We start from the raw sequence: 24,962 nt of genomic DNA, 5'->3' as shown, positions 1-24,962 counted from the left end.
GAATGCTGTCCCTCATTTCTTCTCCCCACTTTATTATGTGCATTAAAAGTAATGGCTAAAACAATCTCACTTCTCACAAGTCAATGAAAACAGCACGTATTCCTGAAGAGCAGACATGTTCCCTTGATTTTACAGGGGGTTTATTTTGATTTTACTGATGGTGTTGAGGAGTGGAGAACAAGCTGAACACTTGATTGATGGGGGCATGTGTGTGTTGGAGACACAGCTCTGGAAAGGCACACAGTGTCACAGAACCCAGATCAGATCCTTCAGAAAAAATTGCCAAGTTCCCCATAAAGAATAATGGTGTTTTAATTTTTAACACAGGGGTAATTTCTCATTAATAGGTATCAAATTAAAATTGACTTATCTCTTTAAACATGGACAGTTTTTAGTCCTCATAGTTTATTGTACCATAATTGTAGATATTCTGTTTATTCAATATTATGCTAACTATTTCTGTAATAATATTATATTTATTATTATAAAGGCCTTTCTTATTATTATTGCAATAATTAGTCTTCTTTTAACTGATAAAATCTTGGCCCATCTGGGGTTTTGGGTACAAAGTCCTACAAGTTTATTATATATCATGTGAATGAAAAGTAAAAATCCTTTTATTAGTTTTAGTGTTCTGCCTTTTAATGACTGTCCCCTCTTTTCTTGGGAAGACAGATTTATTTTCTCTGTGCAGTTATATTTATATCACTTCCACTACATTCAGTCTTCTTTGTTTTCTTTGTCATTTTGACACTTTCTAAACTTTTCTCATATGAAAAGCTCTTGGGGGTTTTAATGAGTCTCTTACTTTCTGAGCCCTTTTTGTTTCTCCTCTATCCTGCTTGAGACAGGGTAATCAGCACTGACTGCGAAACCCAAAGCGATGGCATGACAGCAGCTTATAAAACCACATTATGGGAGTGGCAGAAGTGTTTCCTTTGGACCTCCTGTTGTTCAGTGTGAGGCCCAGAGCAACCCCACTAAATCCCTCCATTTCCCTTCCTGTGTTGGCTTCTGTGGACTTATTATTGAGCTATGGGAGATGGAAGCAGTGCAAATTATTTCTTTATTTCTGCTAATAGAAAGGATAGCTACAGAATCCTGTAGAAAGTGAGGGTTTCTGAAGTCAAGAGAGGTATCTATGGAGAAGTATCCTTGTACCTTGTGTGCAGCAAACTGGAAGGATTCCATAAGATAGAGATGGCTGACATGGAAAGGAAGTACAGCTTGTTCTGTGGCTTCTAGACCATCTGCAAGTGACTTGCAAGAGATGAGAGGGTGCCAAATAAAAGCACAATTGTGATATAATGGAGGTATGAATCAATCATTGGTCTACTCTTACTGGAAAAACATGCAAAGCCTAGGACTGTTCCTCGGGTAGTTCTAGGATACTTCATTCCTTTGAAACATGCTTTTCAAGCCCTAACTCCAGACCAGCAGTTGCTTAAAAGTGTCTGTAAAAAAAAAGCTTTTTTTTCAGTTTAGCTTGTCAAATCTTATCTTTTTATTTCTCCAGATATATAGAAGCATGTTATAGAAATATGTAATACAAAGTCCCTGGGTCACAGTAGGGCATATTAAGCTGACTTTTGCTGGAAGCAAGTGAGTTTTATTCCTGCTTGTCTCAGTTCACCCCCCTTCTCTCTCATATTTTACCTCTCCCTGCCTTCCACCAGAAATTTTCTTCTTTTTTCCTTAGTTAAAATTCTACCTGGCATGGTATATTTTTCTAGTGTAAATGATCACTTTCAGCATTGAGGTGATAAAACATATTTTATGCCTTCTTGGTTGCCCAAGAGAGAACAAATAGATTTTGAAAAGCAGATGGTTGACTAGAGAGCCCTAAGGTATCACAGAGCTAACAGGTGCAGCTCCTTATTCAGACTCTGCAAAGCAAAAAAATCCTGTTTCCCAGACAAACAAGAAAAAAAGCAGGAAAACCAGCAAAAATATGGACTTTAGAGTCCAAATACATATATATTTTTAATCATGTTTATGGTAGGTTAAACAAGCACAGTGTATGTATGCTGGACATAGCCATCCCCTATGAAGAACAAGGCAAGCTTCACAGCTAAAGCAGAGTGCTGGAAGGTAGAGACCTGCACTGAATTCCATCATGGCCATTGATGAGCTGAGCCATTTGCAAAACTCTTTTCATATCTGTTTCCTACAAAAAAGCAGGACAGTAGCAGAGAAGTAACTAATGTATCCTTCTGTAGATCATTGTGAATCCTGTATGGGAAAGGCTAAGGAAAGAGAAGTGTTGAAATGCTAGATACTGAGTCAACTCAGTGCATGTTTCTGAAATACAGAGAGTAAATTGTTGAAAACCTCAAGCAAAGCAGCACATATAGATCATTAACAAAGAAAGAAAAATCATATCATCACCATTACCTGTTTCTAGTCACATCTGTGCTATTTTACACATTTAAAGTGTAGACAAAGTATCTAGTCCACCTTCCAGCGGTGAAGGAGCTATGTCTGTACTTTTTCATTTCTTCTGCAGCTATTGGTAATTTGAGATGTAATTTATACTGGATTTTGCTCACACTACCATAAATCCTAATTCAGGATGAAAATGAGAATATCAATGCTTCATTATTAATAACATCATTAGGCCCTGATTTTGTGATCTTAAGCTTGAGCCATCCAGCTAAAAAATCCCTGAGGTGTACTTACTGAATCCATGCTGGGAGCCCTTCATTGCTGTGGGTGCTCTTAAGCACATTTGGTTTTGGTATAGCAGAGGACTATGAAACGGTGTCTAGAGGTCTGAAGAGTTATCCTTGCAGAAGCAAGTAACTTATGCCAATCAACAAAATAAGGGTTTTTGCATTGCTAGAGGTGGAAAAAATGGAGACATCGACTTCTTGCCTTCTAATTTGAGTACTGGAGTACTGGTCTTCTATTTCAGAGCAAAATAAAGGAAAAGGAAATCAGGAGGATACCTAATGGGAATTTTAGCTAGTAGCAAGAAACAAGGAAAGGGGATATAATGAGCATGGCTCTGTTTGCCCAAGCATTAAATATTAACATTTTTTAAATTTGGGTTATACGGATAGTGTTTCAGTGCATTTAGTCCAATTAGAAAACAGATCCATAACCATAATCACATATTACAATTAATAAATACATTAATAAGAAAGTAATATAAATCAATAAACTTACGTAAAAGTTTTTTCTGGGAGTTATGGAATCTGGTGCATCACGCTCTCAATTTTTCCGTAAAAACATTTTTCCGTTAGTCATCAGGTTGGAGCAAAGTTTATAAAAATTGGAAAAACAAGACATAAGAGCTAAAACACATTTTGAAAAGTTAAAATTAAGAGATGAATAGGATGGAAAACTTTTTGAGGAGTTGGGAGAAAAGAAGGTAATAGGGAGATGTTTTTCTGCTTTTGTTTAAAAAATGGGGTCTTGCTGGAAAATTAAGTTGTAAGAATACTGTAGCCAACTGTGAATATCTGTGATACTCTTAGAGGAAAGATTGCTTTCCTGCTCCTGTTTTCAGGCAAATTGCCTTAGTTGTCCTGGTCTTTCTGTTCCAGGTAATTATCAGCTGAGTTGAAGGAGATCTCCCTACAGCTGTGAGTAGTAATGAGGCTTTAGCATTTCTTTGCACATCACTACTGGGAGTGACCTCTCTCCCTAGAAGGCTCACCTTTTCATTATAAAGGTGTTACTTCTTTTCTGCATGTTTAAGGCATCACTCAGGTGATACAATCCCTTCTCTCGGCAGATGTAGAAAATGCAAACAAACAGAAGTTCCAGAGAGCTTCTTTAACCTTGGATGTGAAAGGTGATCAGGGATGGAGGTTTTGGATTATTGGGGCAGGAGTTTTGAAGGAGGGCAAAATAATGGATACAATTAGGATTGTACTTAGCATATTGCATAAATGATGCAGGAAAAGCAGAGAAATGCCACAAACATCTCCACACAGGGAAATGTCAGAGATAGGATGACAGGAGCCATTCAGATGCCACTCTGATGACATCTGAAATGTAAATAAATATAAGGCAGTGATGGTGTCCTTTTGTGAAGGCATTTGTTCTTTTTGTGATGATCTTCCCCCTCACTCCAGTTCACCTACTCTCCTGTGATGCAGAATGGATGTGACATCACAAAATTCCAAGAAGAATAGAAATCGGACAAAACGAATGCTTCTACAAAGGGCAGATTATCCTGTCTTTTTAGAAATAAAGGAAGTTGCAGTGTGAGTCAGTCCTAGGAGATGATGTTAGTAGTGAGATATATAAAAGGTGCAGAAGTAAAGAAGCTCAAGTCTTGTGGAGAGGTGGTACTGCATGGCAGATCTGCCTGGGATTTATGTGCTGGCAGGAGGACAGGTGTTGGGGGTAGGAAGGCTTTTTATGATCAAGGAGAGTAGCTCAAAGTAGCACTGGTTTTTTGTGTGTGAATGATAGACAGCAGTGAAACGGAGTACAGCAGAATCCTAAGGCAAGGGATGGTGAGTGGGCAAATCATAGGGGGAATTTATGCTCTATGCAGCTATGGCTCAGATGATTTGGCTATGCTTTTTCTTACAATTTTCCCAATTTATTTTGTATTATGTATCATGCCTGTAATTGTTTTCTCTTGTTTCTCTCCTGACATGTTTAATCCCACAACACAGCCTAGTCTTGATGTTTTCCTTCTCCTTCAAAGAGTCCCAAGAGAGAGAAGCAAGGAAGGTAGATGTATTTGACTGGAAAATTATTTGATGCCACTTGCAAAGGAAATAAAATATATTACAGGGGTCTGCTGTGGGGTGTGGAGTGAAAATATTGCTTGTTTGTGACAACGGATTGCCTTGAAGATTGCTTCAGCTTGATCAGTCTGAAACCTATGTCTCACTGTTTCCATTACAAAGACTTTAATGTTCCTGTTTCTTTTGGAAAAGGACTTAATCTATTTTGAAATAAATCCAAGGCTTCCCAAATGTACTGTTTGCTTTCAGGCCCAGCACACAAGAGCTGTGCATCAGGGTCACATTGCAGAGTGGTCAGAATATTCATTCTTTGGGTCACGAGCCAGGTTAGCCAAGGAGTCTGCATGGGACCAGCCCCATGGCAGCAGAGGACTGCAAGGACTTGGAATGTGGGGACATTAGGGCAGCACAGCTCTCCTGCAGCACAGGGCTATGGGTCCTCCCCAGCCCAGGGACACCAGGGATCCTTCACAGGTGGTGCAATGCTGCACTGGGGGTCTCCAGGGCTGTGGTAGGATGAGGGGATCTCAATGTGACCGAGTGAAACCCAATGGATCTTTATATCCCTTGGGGCTTGTCTGGTTTGCATGTAGAAGGCAGGACTTAAAGGGCTGGTGTTATGCATGAAGGCAGAGTAATATTTGTGTGATGCTCTCTTGCTTTCAGATCTCTAACTCAGTGCTAATCATTCCTTCAGTGGATCTCAGGCTGGATATGGTCACTGGAGTTGATCATTACAGAGGCTTAGTACATTAATTCAAGTTCTCAGCAAACAGTGGCTCCATATCCTCCCTGAACTCCCATTGGCTTCCTATCCTGAAGGCATAGCTTTCTGGCATGTTTTTTCCTTCCCTAATCCTGAGATATCCCTAATCTCTTCTATCTTCAGTCCTCATTTTTCTAGTTAGCAGCAGAGAACTATTTCAGTGCATACCTCTGGAGCTTATTCCCAACTTATCATTTTTAGATTATTAGTTTCACCTAGTGTTAAAATACTTCAACAGTTCTAATGTGTAGAAAGAAAGAAAGTAAATTTACCCTCTGAAAGGGGAAATACATCCTTTAAATTTGTGGTAGGCATCTCTGGTGGTGTATCCCTGGTGATATGTTGTAAGTTCAAGTGTTTTTATTTTATTTTTTTTTTCTCTAGTGTGTTTCTGTATTTGCATCAACTGCTGATGTTTTTACATTAGATTTAGAAATCTTACAAAGTTTTAATTTTTAGTTTCTATTTTTCTAATTCAGCTTTTAAAAGAAATTATAAAAAAACTAATGTAAGATGAGCTCAAGCAAGCTGCTGCTAGCTGGAAATGTCTTTGTACTTTAAGTGAGCTTTGTATTTCTCATGGGCTAGCCATTGTGGCCTGAAAAAACGTGTTTTACCAATCCATGAATCCAGAAAAATACAAGCAAATGTGACAATGGTGTCCGCACTCCTAAGTTACTGATATAAGAAGATGCCTCATTTCTAGGAGACCACCCCCCTCTTCCTTTGTCAGCTTCAAACTGTCTCATTTTAACCAAGTTTGGCAGAAATGCCCAATTCCTGCTGTTGTTTTTAAAAGCAGAAATAAGGCAGAGGCAGAAATTACTGCTGCCTTCAAGAGAGGCTGCAGAGAGACTCCAGAGCTCAGTGTGAGGTTGGTCCTTCCAGCTGGGCCAGCATTTTCCCAGATGGGTCTGGTGCTTCCTCCTCCTGAGCACCTGCTGCGTGCCGGCCCTTCAGTGTGGAAGAGGCAGCTGGAGGAGCTGTGAGTGTTGGCCAAGGTGAAGAGTGAAAGATCATGGGAGGAAGAAGTGGGAGAGTGTCGGAATCTGTGGTATTGATGATTCTGAGATTGTAAAAAGTCTCTGTCTTTCTGCCCCGTTGCCAAAGAAGAAGCCATAATTGGTCTGTGCTGTTTTCAAGGTTGTTTATTCTTGCTTATCTCTAACATGTTCTGCTGCCCTGCCGCAGGTCTGTCCTGCAGGGCTCTGCCCTCAGTGGGATGTTACAAACATTATATACCAGAAACTACCTGTGCTGGATTTACAATAATGTGCCAATTTCTATCATCTACATTGAACAGTGTGTCCACAGCCTAAACCAACAGAAAAATGCCAACACTACAGTGAAACATGGAGGGCATGAAGAAGGAGAAAAAGGACAAGACACACCCAATTTCCTCCATCTTGTCCCCTTTGGACCCCTAATCTAGAATCCTAAAATTTCACTTTTGCACCCATGCTACACTTAATTATTACTCATATCAAACACTCGGAGCTTGTAATTCATCCTGTGAGATTGAAAACTCTTTTGCCTGGACAGAGATCAGAGACAGTGTCTCTGGGGGCTCTGTACAGGGGGGTTCCTGACCCCCTGCCAGGGTCCCAGACCTTCCAGGGCAGCCAGAGGGAAGCCCTGGATTCCCACAGGAGAGGGCAGTCATAACTAGGAAGACTAGGGATATCATGGCCAGAACATCACAGAGGAAGAGAACCCAAATCTAAAGGAAACCAAGCCTCACTGATGCTGTTAGGTGTGGGATGATTGGCTTAATTCACATAAACTCTTGCCTGTCACCGTCTGCAGAGCTCCTTCAACAAAGAAACTGCTTTTTGAGATTAAAGAGGAATTGGAGGGAAAAAGGCACAAGCTCTGGTCTTCAGATAATACACATATACTTGACAAACTGATTGTAATGTCTGTGTCTCGAATTCTTTATCTCTGAGTGAAGAATTAAAATATGTGCGCTTCAGAGGGGAGCTGCGATACTTCATCCATTTGGAAATTATTTTTCTCCTTTAGGAGACAGATGCTTTACCTTTTCCATGAAAAGTTGTAAATGTTTCAGAAACAATTAATGAAGCTTCCTGACATCCTCTTGGGTGAGGAAATATGATTGCTGTGGGAAAACTGAGGCAAAAATCTGTCATGTGAATATTTTATTTTAATAGTTAATGAACAGGGAAAAAAGAAAGTGTTACTGTAAAACACATGAGCAAGATTGTGGAAAACTTTGGCAGAGAAAGGTTCTGAGGCAAATTCCATCTTGATTGGCATCTCTTGAAGGTCAAAGCATCTACTCAGTGTATAAGGCAGAATTAAATTTGTCTCATGGTGTAAATATAATCAGGATACTTACCTCTTAGTATACTTTATTTCAAAATATACATGCTGCATAAGGCAGGCTTGTAGAGCAGAAGTAAATACTTTGAAAATATAAACTTCCTTTGGTTTCATGACAGCAGTAGTGCCATTACTTTTTACATGAAAGCCACCAGTCTCTTCAGTCAATGTCAAAAGAACTTCAGCAAAATGCACCCAACCATCTCAAGGCATTGCTGTTTGTGTAGAAATTAACAATTTCTGTTTTAGGATTTGGAGACTGAGACATAGAAATGTAGAAAGGCACACAGCAAATAAAATGGCAATTGAGGAAGGAAAAAAAACCAGATGCCCCAACCTTTTCCTCTCAGAATCAGAAGATCCACACTCCTTAGAAGCACATATATGCCCACAGACTTCAAGCTGACTTTTTTGCTTTCAGCCTCTGTGTAACCTCAGATGATCCAATTGTTTTGATTCTGTCATCCCAGGATCCAAGAAGTAATCCTACGTAGTCTCCCTTCTTTACCATGACAAGCCTCCCTTTTTTTTTCTTTTTTTTAATCTCTAGTAGATTTTAGACTGAATACACATGAAGCAACAGTCTGAGCTGCATTCACTACATATTACTAGCAGATTGTAATCATATGAATATGTGTGTACCAGTATGTATTGAATAGGTGATGATAATATCTGTGGCAATCCCTTTCTCCTCTTAGACATTTTGGCTTTTATATCAGTTCAGTTTGTAACTACATCTATTAGTCAAGCATAGTATAAATCAATGAAAAATTAAAAGATTCAGCTGATAGGAAATGAAAAATGTATATCTTGGTGAGATTTATGGTGAGAAAAGACAACCACCCATAAGCATTGGATGCATTCTGACGCTCAATGATTATTTTAGATTTCTATTTGTTTGGCTAGTTTTGCTATTTTTTTTCTTTTTTAGGGTAAGCTTCTCAAGAGTCAGGAATTACTTTATATTTATAGAAGTCAATGAATGGTTTACTGTGCACTTTAGATGAAACAGACCAGTACTCCACACTGTGAAAATCTCACCCCTAAATAAAGCCAGGTTCATATGAAAAAAAAAACTGAACTAGTAAAAAAACAAAAACCTGACAACAACTGAATAACTGATACACACCTTTGCTTTTGTTTTCCTGAATAAGCTACAAAAAGTCAATGAAGAGAAGCAGGCATTATTTCATACCCAGTGAGAGATGATGCTTTCCAGCACACTAGCCTTATTTAAAAACTGCCTGGATTTTAATAGTCTTGCAGCCCACCTCATCTGCATACCCAGAGGATTTTCCTCTGGTCTTTTGAAGTCCACAAAGTTGTTGGGAATACTAGACAAGAACACTCTTTCTGCTTGCTTATGCAATTCCTAACTGGTAACAAAAAGAAATAAAAGCTAATTCTGTGAGGTTTTTCTGGGAGAGGAAGGTTGATGAGGGAAGCACTTGACTTCTGAGATCAGAAATTGCAGACTAATTACCCAGTGGTGTAACAAGTTTTGGGCTGCTCAGTTGCTCTCTCTGGATAAGGGCAACTCTCCAGGACAGCATTCTCCAGTTCTTGTGTTGTTTAGTTGCCACATGTGCCCAAGCCCTGATTATGCAGTGGAGTTAGTTATGGTAACTGAGATTTATGCTGATTTTACTGGATTTCTGTTGTTCAAAGTGGCTGTCGTTTCCTCTGGCGCTCAGAATCTCAATGGTTCATTAGGTGGTAGAGAGGGGAAATGCACTGGTGGTGTTCATGACAAATTTGTAAACTGACCACTTCTATTATGGCCACACTGGAGTCTGGATTTTCTAATAACTGTATCAAAAGAAGTCATAAGATGAGGAGATCTGGTTACCAACTGGTCTTTAAGAATAAGAAATAGGCATTTGTATTCTTTGTCCCTGAGCTGTAAATCAGGAGGGACAATCCTCACTTTGTATGTCATGCTTATTCTCAGCATGATGTGTATGGTGAAGGAGGCATTGAAAGAAAGCATTAAGGCTAGGATAACATCAAAGAAAATGCCTCCGTTTTTATTCTCCATTCTATAGTGGATAAATTAAAACAGAATGAAATACCAGAAAACTTGAAAATAAAAGCAAATGTGTGTGTGTGTGGACTATGACAGTTTATTCTGAAAATCTAAATTCTTCCTCCTTCCAAGACATTGTTCTAGTGGCATAATTCTCTAACAACCTAATCCTCTACCTTGTTTTCTTTGATGTGTCTCCTCAAATTCACTGGCCAGCCTATATGGTGGCTTTGAGATTTTTGATGTCCTCTTGCTTGGTTGGCTTTCAGAGCTACACCAGGTAACTCTGCCGATCTTACATTGTGTTTGGAACAGGATGTAAGGGGATGTCACTTTATTGCACCAACAGTCTCAGCAGGCATTGAAATAAAAAGTTCAAACACACCCCCACTCACAACACGTGGTGGTGACTATAGAAGAATGGGAAGTAGGAGCTTTTCAGGAAGAAGGAGTCTTAAGTAGACAGCCTCAGTCTGCACTCTCCTTTGAATTAGAAATCACATGGCATGGTAGCCTTTTTATATTTAAAAATATAAAGTGTCTAGTCCCTTTCCCCCCCACCCCGATGGCTTTGTGCTTTATTTTATTTTACGATAATTACACCCTGTATGGCAGTATACTTCTAGCAGGCAAACATTGCTCTAGAATACAGTCCCAAGTTCCACCAAAGCCTTCCCACAGTCCAGACAGGGCTGCCTCCTGCCTCAGGACACACCAAGGCAGTCACCACAGTGAATTCCATTCAGCTGGATCTAAGAGACACTTTTAATATTCAACAAAAATAAATCCAGAGAGAAGCTAAATGAGTTCTCTAGTAGAAGTTGAGGTGTGAGAGAATATGTTGAGAAAATGTGTGCATGGAAGGGCTGTAAGAGTCAAATCCTACGTGTGTAACGTAGGAGCCAATTGTAATCAACAGTTTGCTTCTCACATGTTCGGTGAGGAAGAATTTAATTGTTTTCCCAGCTTTATGAGGGAAGGAGCCTGGTGATGCATTTCCCCCAGGTATTCTGCCACGAGGGGTTTCCCATGTGTTATGTGGCAAGGAGGGCTGAAGCAGGCATTGTGCCACTGAATTCCTCTCTGTCTTGGGTGAGTTACTGATTCTATTTGGGGTTTGTGAGCTGAAAAGAGTAGGAAGGTTTTTGCCATAAACAACTTGTGAGAATTGTTGATACATTAGGGGACAAAGAACATTGATCTTAGTAATACATTTGTCTGAATAAGCACATCAGTACTTGGCACATTGTTATTAACACCTTTGTGCACTCCTGTTCTTGCTCAAAGACAGTGTGCATGCATACAAATAAATCTACATTTTCAACTTTTATGTCAGTGCATGACTGTGAGGACAGAGGAGAGACATCCAGCTGTACAAATATACTAAATATGTCCTCCATTATTTGTGGCAAAATTAGTTTTTTTGACCCTACTGATTAGAACAAGACACATAGTTATTACTGAGGATATCAGCTGTAGGAAAGAAACACTGTCTCATCTTTATACCACATATCCCATTCTTTTGTCAGCTTACATTATAAATAAATAACAAAGCAATTTGACACATGCCCATTGATTAAAAATAAAAGTTGTCAGAGTGAGAGGAGAAAGACAAAAATATGAATTATTAATAACAATATTAAGCAATGCAAAAAAGATGCTTAACATGCAGTAAAGTCCCTGAAAAGTCACTTAGTGAAGGGGAAAGAAAGGACAGCAGTGAAGACCTTCCCTCTACTATTACTTTGCATTTTCTTTGCTACTTTGACCCTTAGAAGTCAGGGTGACATGTAAAAGAGAAGGATGATTCTGTTAATTGTGTAATCTTGCTTACTTCATCTCTGGTATTTCCAACATGTGCTGCATGAAAACACAGAAGTATCACATAAGGAATAAAGTGATTGTGTGTTGTCATGATTTGGTTTGGCCATTTTGTATTACTGAACAATCTTCCTGACAGTGGGTTTGAATGACCAATTGACAGCCCTGGCACATCATTTGGAGAAGCTAAAGTAATTTATACTCTTTCTAAATTTTGTTTATCACATATACCTGTGATTTAATATGCATATATTAAGGTATACAAAAATTCTAGTAATAGTTTGTGTTCTGTACTTTGTAATGCACTAAAGGATAAAACATAAACAGTACCCTAGTAGCTAGCTTAATTATGCATTTCTTTTCCCACCTTCTGTCGCTTATTTTGGTTGCAACTATTTAAATGCTTTCATTTATCAGACCAGTTTGAATGGCTGTTGGGTATATTGGCCATCCTGGCAATACTTAAGTTTCCATCTGTGAAGATCAGATTTCTTTTTTCACTGAAGAGGAAATGAAGAAAAATACACTGTTGAAGAGAAAAAGAGACAATTGCAAAATTTCCACAAAAGCTGAAGGAAACTCCTCAGTGACAATCCTGTTTGCTGAAGAATGCTCTTGCCCTAAAGCAGGTACAGAGTGTGCTATCACAGCAGAATAGCTAATCAGAAAGTTTTCCTGGTAGCACCAGAAGTCCATCATGGCTGAAGTCATGCTGTCTCTAGAGGGATATGTTATATTAGACTTCCTCATGACCAGTCTGAGCATTGTATTATTTGTAGCTGGGGAGATGACATCATCTTTAAAAAAAAAAAAAACAAAAACAAACCTGCAGGAGCTATAAGGCTCCTACCCTGTGCTTATGATGTTAATATTTTGAATTAACAAACTGTTAATTAATTCACAACATGGCCTCCCAATTATTGTGTGTTAATTCTGGAAAGCTTCTTTTTATGCATCTTTGGTTCACATAAGAGCTAAGCACTTGTAGGTTCTATGGATTTCATGAAATTCCAGAAGTGCACAGATCTTCTGAAAGCCAGGGTCAAAGGATCTTCTCACTGGCATTTAGTTAACCTGTGGTGCAGGCAACCTTCATCCTCATTTGGGCTCCCTTTGCAGCCAGCTGAAGAATATTAGGCACTTAGAGGTGTTATTTAGCGCGTCACAAAGAAAGGCATCTAAAATACTTCTTTATAAGAGATCACTTCTGTTCATAGGTCATAAAGTCTGGATGAAGACTGTAAGCAGTTCAAAAGTTATCTGAAATTCTTCTATGCATGTTGTCACAAGCTTGGTAACCAAAATGAGGGAGTTGCCCTAACGATGTTGGTCTTTGGTTTTCTGTTTCTGTGTGCACAATGGGAGCCCTGTGCAGATTTGCAGGTTATGAGAAGATGGACTTCTCTGAGTACGGAATTGTAATGATGCTTGTTAGGCCCTAAATGGTTTTCATTTACATTTTATGAGCTCGTTTCAGTTCCCACGTACATAATGTGTAAAGATTAGCACAGAGTGGGTATGTCTCAGCATGAGTACCTTACACTATTCCTGAATTTGGCTGTATATTCAATGATTGGTCTTAAATATTAATTGATGTAGCCTGACTCCCCTTAGTACTTCTAATCAGCTGTATCTAATCCCCAAGGTTTTGATGAACATTAATTTGTGCATTAAAAGACTGACTTTAAGTTAATTTCCTTGGTTTGGAAAAGCCACACATTCCAATACTTGCTTGGGAGGACTCAAGTACAGGCCAAACCAAGTGGAAGGGAATAGCTCCTGGGACAGGACAGAGATGACAAAGAGGGAAACAGCTGCCCTTTGTCACATACCCAGAACTATAAGCTAAAGTCAGAAAAAAAAACATGTAAAGAGATGCTAGCATATTATGCTACTCTATGTTGGAAGCTCCAAGGAAATCTTTTAAACAGTCAATTTTTTTTTTCCTTTGAAAAGGAGATTCTTAAAAAAGTGAGTAGGCTTTAAAATTCAGCAAGGTAGGTTAAGACAATCTTTGATAAGGAATTTTAAAAATCTGGGAGAAAGCACTTTCATAATACTATTATGGTACTTTTCATCAGCCTTACTGCACCCATGTGCAGTATTTCAGCTCTGTAAACTGAAGCTTATTTATGCTAAATGATTTGCCCAATATCTTATCATGGGTAAGTGGCAGGCCAGAAATGGAACCCAGGAGTCCTAATTTGATTTCTTGTTGAATTCAGAGACAGTATAATGCCCCTGAAAGAAAAACACTCAAGAATTCAACAGGAGCCCTCTGCTTGAGGAGTCTCCCATTTCAATAAGCGTGTGGTTATAGCATGTCTGTGCTCTGCTGACCGAGGTCCCCGAGGCTGCTTCCCATCCAAACCCATGTCTCCTCTGTGGGTGCCCATTGCCCTGCTCAGTGCTTCAGTGCTCTAAACCAAAAGTCTTGTTTTTAATGGCCATTCTGGGGAAAATACAGCCATGGAAAAGTGCCACCACTGCCAATGAAAAAATCGAGCGCAGGTGAAATAAAAATAAGCTGTAGAGTCATAAGAATATAGGCTGCAGTTTGAATGCTTCTACCAATGTTGGGCTTCTTATTTTAGAGTAGTGAAGATGAGACAGCAGATGATATTATTTATCTTCAAATCCCTGTCTAATCATACTTACCAACTCTGTGAGATCTTGAATAAATATGAATAAGTCTCTGTGTTTTTAAATTCATATTTTGAAATTTGGCAATGCATTGTGTGAGCTTTACAGGGAGGTATTTCTGGTTTTTGAGAGAAGCCTCGTCGTGTCATCTTGTCTTCTTGGTAACTTTCACAGTGTGTGAGGAAGGAAGGTAAGAATTAGGGCAAATAATAACTTCTTCCTGCAGCATTTGGGCAAACATTTGAAATCAGTGGGTTAAATCTGTTGGCTGGTGAAAGAGACTAGTGTCAACTCTGGATCTAGTCTGGAAAATTCAATCACGTAATCTTGAAAGGAAAATTCAAGAGTCAGGGAAAATGCAGTGCAACACAATTTGTTCAGTCAGGACTTTGTTTGTGAATTCCTGTCAGGATTGACCTTAGTGTATTTATAAAACTTAAAAGGGATGTTCTTTCTTGCAATTCCAAATCTTCCCTTGTTCAGAGGAGATTTTGCATAGGTTACAGCCAGTTTAATTTGTAAAGACAGAGTATGAATTTTCTCAACTAGGACTTGGAGGACATAACATGAAGTTTTGTGAGAAGAGTTTTTCATTAATGTCTTTTTTTATGTTTAGGCAGAGACAGAAGCAATCTGACTTTTTTACATTTTTGCTGAGGATAAGAAGTTCTGAAAATAGTGAGTAGATGGAAAGGTAGCCATGCACTGGGTGCACAATAAAGGCTCAAGTGTGGGTGTTTGTTACCACATGAGATGCTGTAGGATACACCACATGGCCTTCAGCTGCTTTTCCCAAAAGACATTTATCTTGGAAGTGCTAAGTCCTGTCTGCTAGCTGTGTCTAGATGTGATTAAACCAAAGTACTTTTCTGATGGCACTTGAAAGCTATGTGTAAACAAATGCTTTGAGCCTTGAACCCCAAACTTTACATACTTGAAAGCACATCTAGGGTATGATTTATTGATGATAATCCTACCATAGAATGTTTTAGGACAAATCCTTTTAAAGGAGTTATTGGATGAAGTATTGGACTCTGTTAAAATGGTGTATACTATAAAGAATACTTGATTTCATAAATGCTGATTTAATAACATCAGTTACCCTCTGGCAATTTAGGTTAGCCCATAGGCCAAAATTTTTACCTTTAAATGTTCTTTCTACTTGTACTATGTACTGAAGGTGTGATGGGCACTTAATAATAATTAGCCTACAGTTTGTACCTGACAGTATAAAATCTAAAATATCCCTCAGCACATTTGCTGAGTGTCATGAATATGACTTAAGTTCCCAGATTGTCATGAGTTTATGCCTACTGGTCATAGAAAATTTTCCTGGAAGTGGAACTGTTTTGTTTAACCTCTGTATTAATTGCAAGGCATATCAAACAAAAGTGAAAAGCAATCTACATCTATACTACTGAAATCTGTGCAGGATGTGAGAGGGAAGTATTAAATATCTGCAGTTTGGTAAAATCTGAAGTACAAAGGAAAAATATGTATCATTTGAAATTACTCAGGGTGGATAGCATATGTTTTAAACACTTTTATTAAAAATCTAGATAGTGTATAATGTGAGTTAATCTTGTCCTAGTCCATGGACATTATTTTTTCTAAGCTGGGAGCATAAGGTTATATATCAACTAAGCAGATACGATCAGTCTGATCTGCTGGGTCTTCTTTTTGAAGACATAATCCTTTTTAAAAGCAACATTGTGAAGTTTGAACCTTTCTCTTCCACTTCAGGCACAGATATTCTTCTGCAGCTGTTTTTTTACTGTAAAAATAAGATACCTTTTGCAAACTCTTCTCAGACTTTATTCTAGCAAAGCTCTCATTGATTTCAGTTTCTTTACTTAAGTGGAAACCAAATCAAAAGTTAGCAAAGTATTTCAGGATTATGAGCTCTATTTAGAGGGACTTGAAGTCATAAATTTATTTGGTGGTGAAATCTGAGGAACTTTTCAATGTGGCCAGTCCTATTTAAACCTTTTGCAGAATCCTGTGTTTTGTTGACAGTTATCACGAATGGGTTTTGTTTCATGAAACTCCATCCTAGAACCAAACCTGGAAATTATCAAGGTCATTTTATTTTATTCTGCAGGTATTTTTTAGTCTTCCACAATGGGCAGTCTCATGTGTTGCCTGTAAGTATAGCTCAGGAGAGAGTGACTGTAAACCTGCCTAATGATCATGAATGGAATAACAAACTGTTATCCTGGCAAACTTGATGTTAATTTAGGATGCTGCAAGCTGTGCATTTTCTTTCTTTGATAGTTCTGTTTTTCATATGCTCTACCTTGGTAAAGGCAAAGTTTATGATCTCTGCTTACTCTGAGAGATTTATTTTGATTGTGCTAAGTACTTGGTGAATTTGGGGAAGCCATCATTACTTGGAGGTTTTACTTGGTGTTTTGTCTTCTGATTAAAGCTTGGTTTGGGAGATGAGGAAAAAATGAGGATGAAATCTCCAGCTATCATCCAGGGTCATTAAGTGGATACCAGCCAACTATTTCCAGTGCACAGGTGGTGGTAGCATTGATTAATTCATGATCACAAAGTGCTTTGGTCTACTAGCGTAGAAAAGCAGAATAGAAATGCAAAGTGTTATTAATGGAATGACTGCTTGATATACTTAATATATGATGTTAAATATCTTTTGAAGCCTGATACATTATGAATGTGAGTGACTCGACTGAAAGTAGTTATGGTTATTCCTTTAATTGAGAAAAACAGATCCTTACTTAGTGCATCACAGTTTCAGCCCTCATGGTAACCTCCTGGTTAGTATTATGGATTGATTTGGTTCATTTTACTAACATATGGCCTAGGAACTGGATGGTGGCAGCATCTTTAGAGTTTGGGGAAAAAATGCAGTCACTTTTGGCATTGATGGCTGGGAATTTCTCTTCCTCTCCTGACTAGTCTTAGCCAAGCTTTCATTCAGCTGTGATTTCATTTCAAAAATTATCGTGCTGTAAGACATGTATTTCTCCCTTTTCCAGGTGGAAGAAATTCGTAGTTGTTTAGGAACTCTTTAAAACATAACATTAATTCTGGTTGTGTTTACACTGGGACAAATCTTACCCTGGTTTATGTTAATATGAAATTTACCACTCTGTTACCAAAGCCAGGATTTGGCATATAAGAGTCCTTTCCTGTTCAGTGGGAAGCACTTGCTGATTGACCACTTTGTGAAGTCATGGATGTGTTATGTTAACCAGCTTTTCTCCAGAGCAAGGCAAAACTACAAGGCTCTTTTTGTGGAATTTCAGTGTTTACTCATGATGTGAAAACCAGAAGGATGTGCACACCTAGATTAATGTTTCACTTTGCTGGCAGTGGTTGCAATTTTACTAAAAGTGTCATAATACCTGATGTTTTTCTTAAAGATTGTACTCTTGAAGTAAACAGATAATGTCAAGTTCTTTGTTTTTTGTTTATAAAATAAGTTTCTAGTCCTCATGATTGGAGGGAAGATACTGAATTTATGATCAAAGCATAATACAAAGACTCAGAAATGAAAAAATATAAATATAAAGGCTGGTGCTTATTTGATTGTTTAATAATATTTTTTAAACTTTAGAATTTTCAGAGGAAAAACAGGGAAAATTCTGAAAGGCAGGAGGGAAACAGCATGAGCTTGGGATCCACAGTACTTAATTTGCATTTTGTTTTCAGGTTGGTCTAAGGAATAGTTCAGTGGTCTGAATACTAGCTTTGAAATCCCTATGCAAGTTGAATCTGTATCTACAGTATCAGCAGCAGGACTAGGAATAAAATTCACACCTTCACACCTCTACAAAGAACAAGTATAGCTGTGAGAATTTATTGCATATTTAGCTAGCCATTTAAACAAAGATTACTAAGACTGTTCTGTCTGGTATTACTTATCTGTGCCTTTATTAGCTGACCAAGAAATGCACTGTTTGTCATTCATCTGTGAGATGTTTCTCTGCCTCTGCCTGGTTGCTTGGCCAGATTTCCTCTGCTCTCCCTACTTGCAGGTGTTTGGGCAGAGAAAGGACTTAGTAAAATAAATTTCCAAGGTATTTTTTCTGCTGGTTTAATTCCTTAAATTAGGATCATCACTGTTAGTAAATGTGTCCATACACACTAGTCATTAGAATTGCTATGGGAATTGCTGGGTGGAATTGTAAGTTCTCTATTGTGTGGGAATCAGACTGCATGATACTCAGGGTCTTCTGTGACTCCAAGAGCTGTGAAATAGCTTTCAAGACTTAAAATGAATGGTTATGAATAATTCGGCTTTTTGCTCTGTAAATTCCATCACAAAAATAACAATAACAATAAAACGGCAAATAAAATACTTTGTTTGCCTAGGGAATTGTTTAGTTGGTTGTTTGGATTGTAGTTCTACCCAGTTGCCAAGCAGAATTAGGGTCTGTCTCTAATAAAGGCTTGGTTAGAAATTAAGAGATTGCCCCTGCTTTAGATCTTCCTAATCTACATCAGAGATCCATACAAATGAGAAGAAAAAAATTGCTATAGGCAAAATATCAAAGGACATTGTGGCAATTATCCTTTTGTACAGATGAGCCAAGTAATTCTGAATTGTACAGAATGTGATGGGCACAGGACTGTTCTGTGGATTAAACAGAACAGTGTAAATTGTGACTTTTTTTTCTTTTTTTGAAGGCTAAAAATTTTAAAGAAACTATGCTGAGAATTGACTTCAGATAAAATACTTTTGATTTCCAGCTTCTTTCCAAAAAAAAAAAGCTTTCATTTTTCAGTAAAAGTATTTGTCTTTCAAAAACCTCATTCAGCTACAAATAAAAATTTTATTGATATTTTCACAAATACATTTCTTTTTTTTTTATCAGCTTTTGTTGGGGAAAAGTTGGAACCTAGTAGTGGTGGCCTGTGCGACATCAGTTTTTTTGACTGCCATGACTTGAAAACTTGTTGAAAGGAGTCTAAAAATGTATATGACTTCCTAAAGGCAAATGCCAAACCACTTCCATACACTTCTGAAATCTCTTGGGATTCCTTACCAGGGTATTCAACATAGAGTGTAATCCAAAACAGCATTGACTGCAAGAGATTTAAGGTAGAGAGTATCTCCAGAATTTTAAGTCAATTCCTAACTGTGTTTTGTGATGGGAGGGAGAAGTAGTGTTTTTCTTTGTCTTACCTTGATTTTTCTGTTTCTTAAACAGAATGAATACTTGCAGTAGAAAATAAGAGATATCCATTGCTTTGCCCTGCCTTACTTCCACTAGTAGAAATTTTCCTTCCTCTAGTGAGTAAATCAGGGCAGGTGCCAGGAGTGCTGCTTCTCCAGCCAGCAGCATAAGGAAACTGTCTGCCTGCGTTGAGAAAGTTTTCCCAGCTCTGTGTTTATTAGCCTTCTGAAGAGAAGCAGGAGCATTGAAAGCTTTTTGGAAACTTATGGGGAAAAAAAAAAAGGCTTTAGCTGGCATTTTATGGTAGGGAATTTTATACAATGCTGACAAAAAACCGAATTCTTAAGACTCTATTTTCATCCAGTAAATCTTTGGAGTGCCTTGAAAGCTTGAAACTTCTTTTGCTAGACTTCTTTAGAGCAGCTAAAAAGCTATTGTATGTGAAATTTGTACTGTTTACTTTCTGACAATCAGGTGGGTTTTCCTGTACCCTGAAGAATAAATTTAAAGGTACAGAGAAAATTGTGAGTCTGTAGACTACAGGCTTCAGATAGTAGATAGATACAATGCAGTTTAGGGTGGGGGCAGGGTTATAAGTTAGTAGGTCTTAAATGGAAATATTTGTACTGCTACAGAAAGCCAAAGGACACTGTTATATTTAAATCAATCTGAGTTTCCTCCAAGTAAAAATAAAATAAAGGAAATGGAGCGACTTGGTAAATAGATCTTGACCTCATGCTATTTTTACAAGTCAGACAGATGTGCAGTCTCTGATAAGCTGGTACCCAGGACGAGCTATCAAATCAGAAATCTGTGGAGTCACTCTTCAAATCCCAGCACTAATCGCAATGATAAAGAGCTACCTTTCGATTAATCCTGTCCTGGACTTTAGACGAAAGATACTGCAGTTTAATTACTGAGTGAAATCCACTTTGTCTGATCTGCCAGTCTGCACTGTAATGTCGTAATATAATCAGCTTCACCCCTGTCTGATGCTCTAGGGCTGTGAAGTCCAAGGACTTGTTTGATTGGAAGAAATAAAACGATGTTCAAACAACCACCAGCCACAGGGCTGTAATTACCAAAATCTTGTTTGCATCTGTCTGTCATTTTCACCATTGGTTTTTTTATGACACAAAGAAGCAAGGAGAGATCATGGTGGATAAGAACAGCACCCTGACAGGTGACAAATCAAGATGTGGGATGGTTTTCTTGTAGAAAATAATCACTGTAAAATATTCAGGCTAATTAAACTGGGTCTCTTTTTTACATATTTCCCATCAGCTTTGGTGACACGTGCTGGTTCAAGCAAAGCCAGCCATCAGTACTGTCATTTCATAATTAAAGCCTGTAACTGAGCTGGGAGTGCCTCCACCAGAGGTTCCAGCGCAGGGATGGAATCGTATGAGTATGAGAAATCACGTGAGAAAGGCAGCAGGTCTGCCACAGTAGGAGATGTTTCCTCCCACCCCTCTTAGCAGATCTGGCCATGATTTTGAGGAAGTGTTTCTTTACACGAAGAAAGAGGCCATGACTTGCTATAGTGCATTACTTAGCATGCCTTGCACAGGTGCATGGCTCACCCCCCACAGCTTTGTGGCAGCTCATTGCACCAACTCACACTGAAAGCAGTGGGAGAATTTAGGATGCTCCCAATCTTTTGATGTCAGACCTTCCTCCCCTTCACCTCTTTTATTAAGGGTGCAACCAGGGAGCGTTGGTAGAATTTCTTTTTAATGTACCATGGAGACTGTTGTTCTGGAGAAGTTCATTACCTCTCACTTCTGACCTCAGCAGAGCTGGATTGTTACCAAGAGGTGAAGAGATCTAAAGTTTTGAGTACATGTTTTGTTCAGTTATTTTTCTGGCCATGCCAGGGAGGCTGCAGTTGTGGTGTGGAGAGAATAGCTCTCAAAAATGGTTTGTTCTCAAGTTATTGCTGGACATTGATGCTAATGGCCAGAAAAGGAAACACACCTTTTATCTAGCTCCATCTTTTAGAGAGGGCACTCCTAACCTGTGGTTGGGTTAAGTGTGGTTGGATTTGCTGACATATTTTCATTACTTAGGTTTTCTTCCCTGAACCATCTCAAAATCCTCATTTATCTCACATTATTTTCTAATAATATCATTTTCTTTGCTTTTCCCTTTGCATCTTCTTTGTCTTGTGGCAATTTCTCCACAGATCTTCCTTTTTCTTCTTACATGATACAGTCACTCAACTGCTTACAATCTCAGTTGCACTTTGGACTCTCTATTCCACCCATCTAGAATGAACTTTTTACACTGTCACATTATCCCAGCTCTCCTGCCCTAAAAGCACTCCCAGTTTCCATTTGTTTTTATAGAATGAACTGGTGGATTATTGTGAATCACAACTGGAGTTTGACAATAATCCCCGTGCTGCTTCCTCCTCACAGAATGGGCTTGTTCAACACCTACACCTGCAGGGGCCAAGTAGAGGGTGAGATGAATGGAGCCTGTGGGTAGATTTCTGTGCACAGACCAGTTCTCTACTGCAAAATCAGAGCAATGTCTTGGGGCAGAGACTGGGGGTGAGGAAGGATAGCAGACAGCAGTTGTTAGCAATATGTGTCTGTGCCTTAAACTTGCAATACATTTACTTTCTTCCTCTTCCTTTTGTAGCCTGTGGCTGACAGCAATGCCTGGCATTGCCTGTCAGCAGGGATGGCATGCAGGGTGTTTTGCAATGGAAATCTGGCTTTAAACCTAACTGGGTTTGTCACTACTGTTTTAACTTCTGAATGGTATTTAAACATTACCGTCTGCAGATTCCATTCCAACAGGATCTATCCAGAGGAGGCTGTCTAGAGAATCTCCTCTGAAGCAGCTCTAACCAGCAGCTATGGCCCTAATGCTTTATTTGTGTCCTTTCACCCTCCATCTAATCCTTTCCATTAGAAACAGAAATGTCAGAAGGAAGATATGCACAGCTTCTTTTAAACCTCAGGAGTGTTTTTCAGCATGAAGAAGTCCATCTAGTTACATGGCCTTGCAACAACCACTGGTGTATTGCTTTCCAAGGGAAAAATATCAGGGAAACCTGAACAATAGTTGTATGGCCAGTTGCGACAGGAATTATTTATTTTTCAAATGTGAGGATAAAGGAGGGTGTAGGGTAGCATATAACAGTACCTAAGAATCAAAGAAGAAATTTTTTTATATTGATTAGAATAAATTGTGTTAATTTCTAAGATAAAAGAGATACATGCAGGTGGAGTACAAGTTTAGTGTGGAAATGCCTTGTTAAAATATACAGTGATGTGAAATTCCCATCTTTCTAATGACCTCAATTCATACTCAGGTGTTCAGTGTGCCTACAGACACAAGATGGGGCCTTCTGAATGTAATGGCTCTCACAAGCTTTGATGTGGGGAGTTTTGTACTGCAGCCCAGCTACACCTTTGGGGCTTTCTGCTTAGATGTGGCACAGGTTCTGGGGTAGCTTTAGACTACCACCACCATGTTCTTTGGACTGACACAGGAACTTTTGAGAAGAACCAACTCAAAATGTTTATGGCTGTATAGATTATTTTAGTCCCTTACCTGCTCTGGAAAAGTGAATTTCTGTTCTCATTATCATTTAGTGATATTTGTAGGTTTGTTTTCTTAGGTACATGGCATCTTTTGCAAAACTATGGTGCTGTTAGCCATAGTACTGTGTGAATTAATGATTTTTGCTGTGCAAAATCAAAGCAGCAATGATCCGTAGTTAGAGGATGTAGCACAGATAGGAGAAGACTAGAGGAGAAAGAGGAGCAGCAGGCAGAGTGATCTGAGGACTGGAGAGGAAAAGCAGAAGACTCAAATCCCATCCTTCCTCACCCATGATGCTGTCTGTTCATATTTACTCCTTAGCCCTCATATTGCTTGCTCACGCATAGTTTTGTGCCAATGCTCATATTAGCCCCACAGCTTAGGCTGAGCTCCACATGCACATGGCTCACTATGACATTTTCACAAGTACTTTGAAGTGTTATCAACACATTCCTAGATCCCACATGGCACAACCAAAACCTGTTGGAAGTAGAGTGAGACTTGTATATACTGGCAGCAGTTCCGTTCAGGTGCATGAATCAAATCCAACTCATGGAGAATCAGGAACAAGAGTGAATCTCAAGTCTGTTCCTCAGATGTGTTCAAAGTACTGGGAAGTCACTAATTTTCTAATTGAAAATTACAGAATCATAGAATCATTAAGGTTGGAAGACACCTCCAAGATCAAGTCTAACCTTTGACCAAACACCACCATGTCTACTAGACCATGGCACTAAGTACCATGTTCAGTCATTTCTTGAACATTTCTAGGGGTGGTGACTCCACCACTTACTTGGGCAGCCTGCTCCAATACTTAGCTACCCTTTAAGTTAAGAAATTCTTCCTGATGTCCACTCTGAACCTCCCCTGGCACAAGCTTACGGCCATTTCCTCTTGTGTTGCTACTTGCATGTGAGAAGAGGCTGCCCCCACCTTGCTACTACCTCCTTTCAGGTAGTTAGAGCATGAAAGTGATTCCTGAGCCTCCTTTGCTCCAAGAAAATTGCACCATGCTGCTGATGGGAACACTTCATCATATCTTCATTTCATCATATCACCCTCTTTTCTCCTTAGCAGAAAGACTTTTGAGAGAGCTTGAGACCTGATATTTCTGTTCCAATTAAGAAAATTCTTACCCACTGGCCAGCCTTAATTAAACTTACCCTCTCCACAGCAGCAAGTCTGATGGCTGCTCACTCTTCTCTTTGTCTAAGCATGTCATTTTGTGCACCAGAGAGAGGAATGCTAAGAATTCCAAGGAAGGGTATGGGCCAGGTCTTCTGCTCAGCATAGAGAAGGTAAAGCATACCCCAGAACTGCACAGAGTGGTTCCTGGCCCATTTACTAATGAGCATTTTGCTGACATCAGCCAGCCTGGCATGTCCATCAGCCAGGTCGCCCTGGCATTCATCAGAAGATGGGGTTATGTTTATATTGCATGTGGCTCATGCTTGCCCCACTTATTAAATGAAAGTTGAATTGAAGCCCTCATGATTCCGCAAGAGTCAGAGGAGAGTTAATATTTTTGGTCTCCAGTCCTGCCAGTGCTGTTAACAATGTTTTAAGGGCAGAAGGCAACTGCTAATTGTGATGTAACTTGAATGATTTCATCGCTTCACTCCTCTCACCCTACTGGGACATTTATCAAATCTTCCTGGTCACTGTTGACCAGGGATGCCAGAAATCTGGCAATGCCAAATCACAGCTTAGCCAACCTGGTCTTGATTAATCCGCTCTGGCCCATTTTGGTAAATGTTTGGAGTTTTTTTACACATCTATATGCAGAATAATCTCAAGCTTAGAATTGTGTGGAGACTTCTGATTTTGCTGTGTTTTAGACTAGTTTCTTTTCCACACAGTTAAATGATATCATGTCAAGGGTGAGGAGAAACCTCATTTTAACATCTTACTGCCAATCCCCCAAGTTACACATTTTTCCCTAAGCCCAC

General features: G+C 39.0%; 1 protein-coding gene across 27 annotated transcripts in view; it reads left to right on the top strand.

Annotated features, from left to right (window-relative positions):
• The window catches only part of ZBTB20 (zinc finger and BTB domain containing 20), a 503,540-nt gene that overhangs the window by 188,182 nt on the left and 290,396 nt on the right, over nucleotides 1-24,962 (top strand). For 8 of the 27 annotated variants that reach the window (XM_085591313.1, XM_085591403.1, XM_085591324.1 and 5 more), the window contains one exon: nucleotides 3,549-3,587. The exons of the other annotated variants lie outside the window; for them this stretch is intronic. The gene's annotated coding sequence lies outside the window, so the exon portion shown is untranslated. The remainder of the gene's footprint in view (nucleotides 1-3,548; nucleotides 3,588-24,962) is intronic. 27 annotated transcript variants of the gene reach the window in all.

Source organism: Lonchura striata, chromosome 1, assembly GCF_050655825.1.
Source record: "Lonchura striata isolate lonStrDom1 chromosome 1, ASM5065582v1, whole genome shotgun sequence".
In the NCBI taxonomy this organism is placed as follows: domain Eukaryota; kingdom Metazoa; phylum Chordata; class Aves; order Passeriformes; family Estrildidae; genus Lonchura; species Lonchura striata.
This window is presented reverse-complemented; position numbering and strand designations above follow the sequence as displayed.